Below are 10,986 nucleotides of genomic sequence, written 5' to 3'. Positions count from 1 at the left end.
GGCGGCGCGGGTAGGGGCGCGGGGAGCCGGCGGAGCTCTCAGCCGCAGACACCGAGAGGCGGTGAAGATGAGGCGGGAGGAGAAAGAGGCGGAGGCAGAGGCGAAGGAGGCGGGCGGCAGCGTCCGCGCAGGTCCGGAAGGGCCGCTTTCACCAGGCCGGGCGGTGCCGCCGGCCCTGCCGCCGCCGCCGGCCCCTTGGAGGGGCGGGGGGTTGGGAGTGTTGGGCTGCGCCCGCCCGCCGCCGCCCGCCGCCGCCGCGCACCGCCTCCCCCCGGCGGCGGGGCGGGGCCGCGCCTCACGCCACGGGCGGGACGCGCCTCAGGAGGCGGGGGTGGCGGCGGAGGGGGGGGCTGCCCGGCCCGGGCGTGAGCGGCGGTGGGGTGGAGCCGGTGTGGGAGCGAAGCCGTGCCTCTCTCCGGAACGGAAAACCCGGTCAGCGGCTGGGTGTGGGCGCGGGAGCGTTGATCCCGCGCGTAGTTTATAAACGTCGAAATCGCTTTAAAAATCCCGGCTTTGGCAAAAGCGGCGTAATTGTGCTGCAGAGTTAGTAACTGACGACTTCCAGTCGTTCGTCTCACAGTCCCGTGCGGCTGCCGTAAATAGGAGGCCCCAGCACGGCGGGTCCGGCCGCCGGGTGGAAGATGGCTGTCCCGGGGCTCGGGGTGCCGGTGGAGGTGGGACCGGGTGGCCTGGCCGGTGTCGCAATCGGCAGGTTTGGCAGCACTGATGGCGCTCTGACGCTCTGTTTGTTTGGGGCCGGTTTGGGAGCTGGCTGGCGGGAGGCGCCCTAAGAGCCGGGGCTGCGAGGCGTTCCCCTGCGGCCGCTGGGTGATTTCACAGCCGCTTCATTGCCTTCGCGGCCGGGAACGTCGCTCCACTGGAATGAAACGTGTAATTTAGCTGATATTGCCATCTGCTGACAAAGATGCAGACTAGTCGTGGTGTCATGGTTTCACGGGCTAACATGTTGGCCGGGGACCTCTGGAGGGTCAGGTAGTCCAACTTTCTGCTGAGAGCAGAATCCCGTTAGATCGGGTGGCTCAGGGAATTAATTGCCCTGGTTGTGTTTTGAATAGATTTCACAGCCTCTTTGGACAAACTGTTCCACTCTTTGACCACACTTCCAGTAAAGTGGTTTTCTCCTCTGTCTGGAGAGATTTTCCCATGTTGTGGCTTGAGCCTGTGTCCTCCTGGGCTGTCACTGTGCCTCCCTGGAAGAGCGTGGCTCCCCCTTCTCTGCATCCTCCCGTTTGGTAGCTGTCTGAGCAGTAAGATGACCCCAGAGCCAGCTTTCTGCTAAACAAACACAGCTTGCGCTCCAGCAGCCTCAGCCGTCGTGGTGGCAATAAACTGCATCGTGCTCCAGTATGTCAGCTTTTTTTTTTTTTTTTTTTATTCTGGGGAGCCCAAACCTGGACACAGTACTCCAGATATGGCCTTACAAGTCTCAAAGAGAGAGGAGTAGCCCCAGCGTTTGACCTACTGTCTGCCCCCTTGCTGATCCAGCCCGCTGGCTTGTGTTCAATGTCTTGCCCGGCCCAAACATCCTGTTCTTTTCTGCAAAATTGCTTGTACTTTTCCATGGAGTTATTCCATCCCAGATGCGGGACTTGGCATTTGGCAAGTGCTAAACAAAGCTAGAGAGTAGCTAAAGTTATATTGTGTTTTAATTGTGATGTCATAAATAAAAAAAAAGTTTTTTCAGCACTATGCAGTGTGATACTAAAACCAGGGGACCGAGTTGCCACCTTTTCTAGGCACTCTACGTAAGAGGAGGATGCAGTGCGCATAGCTTGCATAGCTACTACAAGTTAAAAAAAAATGCAAGAACCTTGTTTCGATGCTTGTGAAAAAGGTAAAGGATAGCAAAACTGACTAAACGGAAATGGCTTTTCCTTTCTGAATGAATTACATAGAGAAGAAGTGATTTAGGAATCACAGGTGAGAGAGGACTGATTTATAGTATTGCAAAACAAGCAAAAGGGAATCTGTTGCAGGAACAACTTCCACCATAAACTAATTAAGTCCATAACATCACACTTGTCTACCACCTACAGTATAAACAGAGAAAAGAGGTAGTATTTAACACCTATCTGAATTTCAGATGGGTATCTATATTGAGACAGCTGTCTAAATTCACACTTACTCCAGTGCAATCCCTCAGAGAGCACTGCGTTTTTGCACTCACAAGCTGAGGGGAAGTGGTATAGATGTGAAGACTGGTCAACAAACACTAATCAGACTAAGCCTATCTTTGGTCATAGAGACTTCTGAAATCTTGCATAATGGCAGATGCAGGAACCCAAACATGTATCTGTTTCTGTGCTGCCTCTTTACACTGGCAGCCAGCAGAGCAGAGCAGGGTGTTCTTCTAGTCCTGCTGCAGCCTTCAGTCTTCAAGGTGGCTGCGTGCCATATTTAGGGGGTGAGGATGCTGAGGTATCCCGAGCAGCTCCTGGGCATTTAAGTGTAGTTGCATGAGTGTTATTGATGATAAAGTTGGCACCGTTGAGTGTGTCATCTTAAACTTGTCTCTTTCCTTCCGGGCAGGGAAAAAGTAGCCCTGACTACTTAACCCAGACCAATTCTGCCAGCAGCTCATTGCCATGTCTGTGGTACACATGGCCCAAGAGAGACCATCCCCACTCCCAGCTGCTCTCATTGAAGGATATTTATCAAGTTACGTCTTATAAAGTTCCCTTTTAAACCCTAGCATTGCTTGGAAGGCTCATGGGGAATACTTATTCTGGTTCTTGGCAGCATATACAAAACTAAATTTTGCTGCCTGGAAGTAGAGGCTAGTATTAATTCACAGTGTAAGGTGTCACTTGATGCCTACATCACATCCAACAAGTCCTTTGATCATTTGTTAGGATCAAATAAGCTCTTTCCCTCACTGGATAGCCTGAATGGTGTAAAGGTGTCTGTCAGGAAGCTCGTGTAAAACAGCTGCCGGCTTTGTTCTGTTCTACATCTTTGATGGAAAAACCCTGAATGTTGCTTTCAGAGGTGTGGCCCCCACTCTGGTTCCACCGCTTTGCTCAATGCAGAAATGAAACCTGTGTTGCCGCTTCCACTAAAACTCAAGCGCTTAATGGTAATAATGACCTTGCAATTTCTAGATGGCAATCTCTCTGAAGAATTACTTGTGCATACAAATGGAAACACAGTACGTGATTGCTTTGCAGCAAAATCAATTAAAATGTCCATCACTGTTTATTCTCCATAATTTATTACAAGCCTTTATTATTTCTATTGCGATAGCACCAGGAGGCACTTGCAAGAAGTGGGAGCTATGTTAAGCAACGTCCTGCACAAGCACATGGGAAAGCAGGATATTTTCCTTGGACATCTTGCAATCCCTGTAAAGACAAGCTGCAACAGGTGAGTGAGAAGTTTCACCCAGTTTCTCACACCTCCATTTTTTTGTAGAGCCAGCCCAAACCACTATAGCTTGTTCCAGGACTGTTTTTCCAGCTAAACCAGAATAATACTTGTACTAAACAAAGCTGGTGTTTCCTATTTGGTGTTGTAAGCAAATCATGTTCTTTTCATCAGCTCTCATTTGTCAGCCTTCCTCACCTGTGGCAGCCTGCTCGCCCTTTAATTATACCTGCCTCAATGTACCTACTACTTTGGTCAGATGCTCTTGTCTTCAGACTTCCCATGTGGGATCAAATCAGACTGAGGAGGCTGACAGCAATCTGCCTGGTGCTGCCAGTACTCACTTAAATATACATGTAGTATGTCAGGTGATGCTGAATCAAGTTTTTTTATCTTCTCATCTTTGTATCTGCCCTAGTGTATTTTGATGGCTGCTCTACCAGCCTGCACCAGTGTGTCCCTGTCTAACCTTAGAAAGTCCTATAGTTAGTTACTCTTTAAGATTGCATCCTTTCTGAATTTAGCATTGAGTCATTGCAACTTGTTCATTTTTAATACAATTAGGTGAAGTTATTTATCGCCTAGTATGAAAAGCTTGGCACTTGAATTCAAATGATTCAAAGTTTGTTCCAGTTTTGCTACAAGCTTGCTGGATGATCTGGGCAGGTCTCAACCTCTTCAGTGCAATTTCCTCTTTTGTAAAATTGTGCCAGTTGTACAGTGACATGTGGCCTAAGAACTCCAAAACCAGGTGTCAACCAGTGAGCTGTTGAAGGAAAACACTGTAGAAATGCAGCCTATTATTGTGGCAGAGTCTGGAGACACACTGCACTTGTCACTGTGAGCAAAGAGGCGCAGTGTGTACTCATGCCAGATACTGTGCATAAGCACTTATATGCTAACAAATTCAAGATTTGACCTATTAATGGCTGTGTATGGCTCCTGCTTTACATTAATGTCAGTTTACTGACTCCCTGTGAGCACCATTTTGCCACTTGGTGAGTAAGTCAGGATTTGCCATCAAAGCGGAGAATATGGGCAAAATTATCAGAGGGCAGTCCCTGAGGGCACTGCCAAAATCAGACTTGGCAGGAGGAACGGGAGACGGGTTTATGACCCACAATTCACCTGAGGAACAGGCTGTTTATGGCTGGACTGAAAGACATTTTTTCAGTTTTATAACAGTTGTCCCAGTGAGTAGGGTCTGATGCAGTAGCATCACGGCCAAGGGACCGCCAGAAAGTGGAATAGTTCTTCTGCCTCTTCATGCGACGTAGTCAGGATAAGCAGACCACAAGGTTCTGGTGTCACTTTTCCAAGGTGATTATAGGAGCCTATACCCATATGCTGGATATGATGTATGTATGCATACATGTATATGTGTGTACCACCCAAGAACACATCTGTGCGGTACGTATGAAATTGCAGTCTGCTTCAGGTCTGTGTAGTAGGTTAGTGCCATGCTCCATCTGGGCATCCCAGCCAGTGAAACATTTGCCACAGCAAAAAGTTGCATCCCTTGTTCCTTCCTGACTTCACTGTGTTCCCCTCTGGCATGTCCCAGATTACTCTGCTGATCCCGGCTCCCTGGCAGGGTGCAGCACTACACAGCCCTTATGCCAGCTCTGAATGAACTGACTCGACGTTAAAAGCAGGACATTAAAGCATTAGTCCAGTTAAAATGCCTTGTCAACACTGAGAGAGAGAAATGGATTAATTAGAGACATTTTAGGTGTGTGTCTCATATTTCATTTTGCCGTGCGGCTAGAGCCACAGTTGCTAGGCATATGGTCTTGTTATTGATTTCATGAGAGTTAGCATCTCTTTAAATCACCAAGGAGATAAAGCAAACAATGTATTGATTCATATATTTTAAGATCAAGGAGATTATTATGATCACATAATGTTAGTTCCTGCGTATCACATAATTTCATCCAGTAATTCCTGAATCAAACACAAAATGTTTCAGGTGAAACACGTCTTTCAGAATGAAAAGTAATTGTTGGTTGGTTGGTTTGTTTGTTTGTTTTTAAAGTCGAATGATGAAGGAATCATCATAGCAATTTTCTTCAATGGATAATTATCCTCACTCTTGAAAATCCACAGCTTGAAGTTTGAATTTTTCTAGTTTCAGCCTCTTGACACTGTTTTGTTATGCTTTCATGTGCAAAATTAAGGAGTCTTCCTGTACCAGAAATCATCCTTTGTACTGATTTAAGCCATGAACAAGTCACAACACTTTCTCTTGATATTCTCTGAATAGATGGAGGTTCTTTACTGAGTTGTGGCTGTAGGAATTTTTGATGATGATTTAAAATGTAGCTCACTACAATAGAAAATTGTAGGAATGAGGCAAAAAACCTGGGATGTCAAGCACAAGGTGAAAAATATGGTTTTCAGTGTTGACTCTTTTCCCCTTTTATAACATTCATAATCCATTACATACCATAATAAGCATATCAGGAGGGTGTAGACTTTTTTTTTTAAAACTGAAGTAGGTCAGTGTAAGGACCAGTTTTACGTTTAGGAATAGTAACAGAACAACCAAGACATGTTTGACTCACTAAATAAAACTATAGTCTTATTTGGTTCTTAAGTTGCTTTTTATAATCTTCCCTTCAGATCTGACCTAATGGCTGTTAATGTCAAGGGGAGTCTGTCAGTGATGTCTGGATCTTTGAAACAAACCTTGTTATGTTATGCTAAATTAAGTTTTCCTGTTTCTAAAGCCATGGCATTGGCTTTATTTGTTTTGTGAATGCTATCTCATCTGTAAAGACCTGGGAAATACGTAAATACGAAATTAATTCTGGTATTCTACAAAGAGAATCAGTAGAATACAGAAGAAAGGAAAGCAATACTAAGTACGCAGACAAGGTAACCCCAGTAGTATATTATTTTTTATTGAAATGATGGTATAGAAAAATGTGTTCTGGCAAAGCAACATTCCTGTTGCAGACTATTAGTCTTAGATGGAGTTACATAAATTTATATAGGTTTTATCAAATGCCTAAAAGGGCAGCTCAAAACAAACTGTGGAATTCAGAAAAGTATGAAACTATGGTGACATTCCCAAAGACCAAATGCTGTGAGAAGGCACAACTCCATTTAGTCCTGTTGTGTGCAGTACAATATTCTGTTGCTGGAAAAAAGAGCCTCGTGCATAATCTTGGTTTGGCCTCATAGCAAATGTTAACGTTTTAATGCCACTGATTCAAGGGTTCCAGACAAAGGCGGTAATTTATGTCTGTTCAGTGTTCCTATTGAGTGAAGTACAAATGGGCCGGGGTTTGTGCTACCTCATTTTCTGTACAACAATTTCAAAATTTCTGAGGCAACATGAGATTTGGTTTACTTACGGATTTCCCAGTAGTCACCAGGACTGGCTGAATAAAGAGTGTGAATTACTCTTGCAATTAGGCTCTGACTCTGAGGCAAATAATCATCATTGTTAAAGTGCATTAAATGTGACCTGCAGGTGTTTGATCTGGTGCTCTAATCCTCTCAGCTCTTCTAAACTAAACAAAGGTGGGTGGATCAATTGTGAGATGGTTTTGCTCCAAGGGAAGGACAGCGTGTGCAAGTCAGGAGGTACAACATTGCCTTTTGTATCATGACTAAATAGATCTCCCAGCACACTGCACGGCAGCGATCATCTTTAATTAATTGCTCCATGTATTTGGGACCTCTAAGGCTGCACCACTGTCATGTCACTTCTCTCCATATGCTGTGGGCCTTTCCTTGTGTTCATCCCCATCCTACAATGGCTTGATACTAGTGAAATAAAAGAAAGATGCCCTATGCTTTTCCTTGACTCATTTGTGCAGCCTGTTCTTGGTTGCACATCCTCTGTACTCACTTGCAGCTGATGGGAAGTCACCAGGCTGTAGCAGCTGCATAAATCCCAGGTGGAGAGGACAGCAAGCAGGGCCCCTGGATCTGAATGTGCAGAGAAGCAAAGCAAGCCTAAAAGCAATGTGCTAGTGGAGCTGATTTTTTTATGGTGTAAGATGGATATATATATATGGCACTTTTGGGGGAAAAGAAACCCCAAAACCCAACCCAAAACCCAATTTGGCCTGTTATCCTGTCCCAGTTCTATTTCACATCATTATACAGTGCCTACCTTCATCCTGCCATCTGTGAAATGGATCTGGTGCCCCTTCATTCTATTCCAAATTTACCCTTGTCTATTGACATGAACTGCTGAAGAGCCACTGCATTTCAGTGGTGTGTGAATGAAATAATCTATTTCCCTGCTTCCCCCAGCAGTGCATTTTGGAACTTACAAAGGTAATAGCACCCACAGAGGACTTGGAAAGCCTCGCACAAAAGGCAGGACAACTATGCAAAGAACTATTGTCAATATTAGTGAATCACTTCAGCCAGGAAGGGACAACAGGTTTCCCTTTTAGAACAACAAACAAACCACAGCAGTATTTACTGAGCACTTTAAAGATAACAGCGGTTACATAAATACTAAGAATTATTAAGGTTTCTTTGTGAAAAGGTTAATTGCATGGTGAGAAATGGTATTGCAGCTTCCGAGCCCATCCGCAGGCAGAATAAGCACCTTTTGGTTACAGGGAACACAGAACTAAAACCAGCCCTCTCTCCAAAGGCTCCAAGATGAAACAGGTGCTCCCAATGAGAATGCTTCCATGCCTAAAAATCCCATGTTGGCTGAATAACGTCTTCACTGAAGCTAGATTCAACTTCAGCCTGAATGGGGCAGAGAGAGACTTCACTGCCAGTTCTCCACCGCAGAGCCCCCCAGCCCCAGCCTGTGTGCCCTGTCAGCCGGCCCTAATGAGAGCGGGGAGGGAGCTATAAGCCTCTCCCTTCAACCTGTGCTAGCCTCACATTTCAAATTCTCTTTAGAAAGAAGAAAAGCCAGTTACAGCCCAATATCACTCAAAAAAGAGAGGACCTGGTAACTGCATCCTCTCAGAAGGTGGTCAGCAGATGCTCTGTATGGGATGCAGCATCCCAGGTGTTCTTCACTTTTTCATATGACAGCCCCGGCTGCGGTGGCCAGGCATGGAGGCCGCTGGACACACAACTTGAAAAGTCCTACTCTAAATGGTGGGGAGCAGACATGCATCTTCCCATGGACAGGCAGAGTTCAAGAAGCTCTTTGGGGAGTAGCTGCCCCTTTTGGGGCGAGACCACTCTCACAAGAAAATATACCTAGCAGAATCCTAGAATCATCATAGAATCATCTAGGTTGGAAGGGACCTTCAAGATCATCTAGTCCAACCATCAACCTAACTCTGACAAAAAAAACATCACTAAACCATGTCCCCCAGCAAAGAAAGGAGAGGCCACCTGCAGATACTGGACACCTGCTCGTTGTCTCAGCTTGCTTACTTCAGCTGTCACAGGACCACTGTTGGCTTGCCCTGTCCTCTCTCCTATGCTCTGCTGTCACGAAAAAATAGGAGACCCTCACCAACAGTGGGGAGGGTCCACATTTTTTAGGAAGACTGCTTGATCATTACAGACTGTCTGATATTAAGAGTATTTACTGCTCACCCAGCATGACTACTGAAGACCTTCTAATGATCATCCTCTTCCTTTACAACTGTGAAAGGGCTTTTCATCTTAAGAGTGTGGCTGTTCCCAGCTGTTGACCTGAAGAAACTTTAGGGAGAAAGATCAATACTGAGGCCAGGCTGCACAGAGTCCCTCTAGCATTCTCCGGAGCAGTATGTTCATCTTCAACCCACTGGGGGCTCCAGATAAACCTATCGTCTTCAGTGCTGCTTGTTAAAGAAGTTAGAGTCCAGTCCCATGCAATGCTGTGCAACTTAAGTTCCCAATAAGGCTCTTGAGATTTCTGCATGCTCAGTATTTTTTAGTCTTTTGCAGAATTTAACCCTAGATACAATTATCCTCCGAGCATCTTGCATAATTCTTTGGTTCTGTACCAGTTTGTCTGCAAGTTTCTGTTAGGCACAACATTATTTTAATTTAAAAATACAGCAGCAAGAATTACCTAAACAAATAGATTTTCCTGGTGTCTTCTTATATTGTTGGAAAACTTAAAGCTTTCCTTTCTAATGCTGAGTAGAAATTGAATAGCAATTCCAGCTCGTAAGCAAAGGTATGCCCACTTCTGTTCTCTTCACCAGAACCCTGACTTCTTACCTACCTTACTCATAAAAAGAATAACTTAATGATTTGGTAATATATATGGCTAATTTGCACTAAGTAAACTACATTCATTTGTGCTAGCTCACTAAAAGATTTTTTTTTAACTCACTGAAGCAAAAGTGCAACAATTCAGCTGAATCCTAGGCAGACATTTTGTTTCCTTACAGTCTTCTCTGTCCTCCACTTTTTATAGAATTTTTCAGTAATTTGTTAAGGTTTGAAGGCAGGTGAAGTGCCTGGATTTATGTACTGAATTAACCCTATACCTCAACTCACTGTAAAATATTCTCTAATGTTTTTGTGGCTACCAGGACTTAGTATATATACTGTTTATACAGCAAAAATGACTGGGTTTTAATGGAGTGTCTTCCAGCAACATGGTTAAAACACAGCTCTTCACAGTCTCCAATTTGCACTGCCTTCCCCACACAGGCACTAGTAGCACGTCTGAGTGTCTCAACCACAACAAAGACCAAAATTGCTGTTGAGCGTTCCTTTTCCATGCCCACATTAATTAGTGGTCCAGTTCGAGCGTGGCTACCTGTAACCCTTTCATCAGCTGTTGAAACACCTGGACACTGCATTTCTCCCTTAATTCCCATCACAGACCTGGGGAATGGGTACATTGCATAGTAGCTGTGGGTACTAAACCATAGTTTCACATATATGCGTGTGCAGAACATACGTATACCACTTGCATAGCATCTGTGCTGTTGCGCCCGACAGCTAAATTTCTGATGAACTTGCGCCAGTGAATTACATGCCCTGGTTGGTTTGCTCAGTAACCGGTCCTCCCCTGCCCACAAAAATGCATGTACAGAGACTGTAGGGTTGGGGATGGATCCCCATAGCACTGTGTACGCACCACAAAATGCTACCAACTGCTCCGCTGTGTTTCTGCTGCTGGGCAGACTGACAGATGAAGATGCTACCACTGAGGACATCCCCTTGCTTATTGTTTGGTCAGTAGCTTTTGGTGTAATTTGTAACACTGGATCGTTTTTATGGAGCTTCATATCGTATCCAAAATGTTACCAAAGCAGGAGATTTTTCCTGTTGGGATGTTGCAGGTGGGATCTCACTCCTAGCCCCGTGCGGCACTTGGAGGTAGAAAGGAATGGTCTGAGCTAGCTCTGCCAGCAAAGGGAGAGCAGCAGCACCATGGGGCTGCTCCAGGACTGACTGCATCCAAACAGCTGTGAGATCTGGGCATCTTTTGGCACAAGGGCTGACTGCTCCCGACCCACACATATGCCCCGAGACACCTGTTACAGATGTGTGGCCATGCCAGTACGGGGATGCGTGTCTGAAACGGCGGGAGCACTTGCTTGTGTGGGGATGCGTGTGCTGCAGGCACAGAGGAGCAAACATGGGTGCTGGGACCGGTGGGATCCTGGAGTACAGGCAGGGCTGCAGTGCAAACGCAGCTCCCAGGCCAATCCCTGC

Source organism: Numenius arquata, chromosome 4 (genome assembly GCF_964106895.1).
Source record: "Numenius arquata chromosome 4, bNumArq3.hap1.1, whole genome shotgun sequence".
Taxonomy (NCBI): Eukaryota; Metazoa; Chordata; class Aves; order Charadriiformes; family Scolopacidae; genus Numenius; species Numenius arquata.
The sequence above is the reverse complement of the archived record's forward strand: the minus strand, read 5'-3'. Positions refer to the sequence as shown.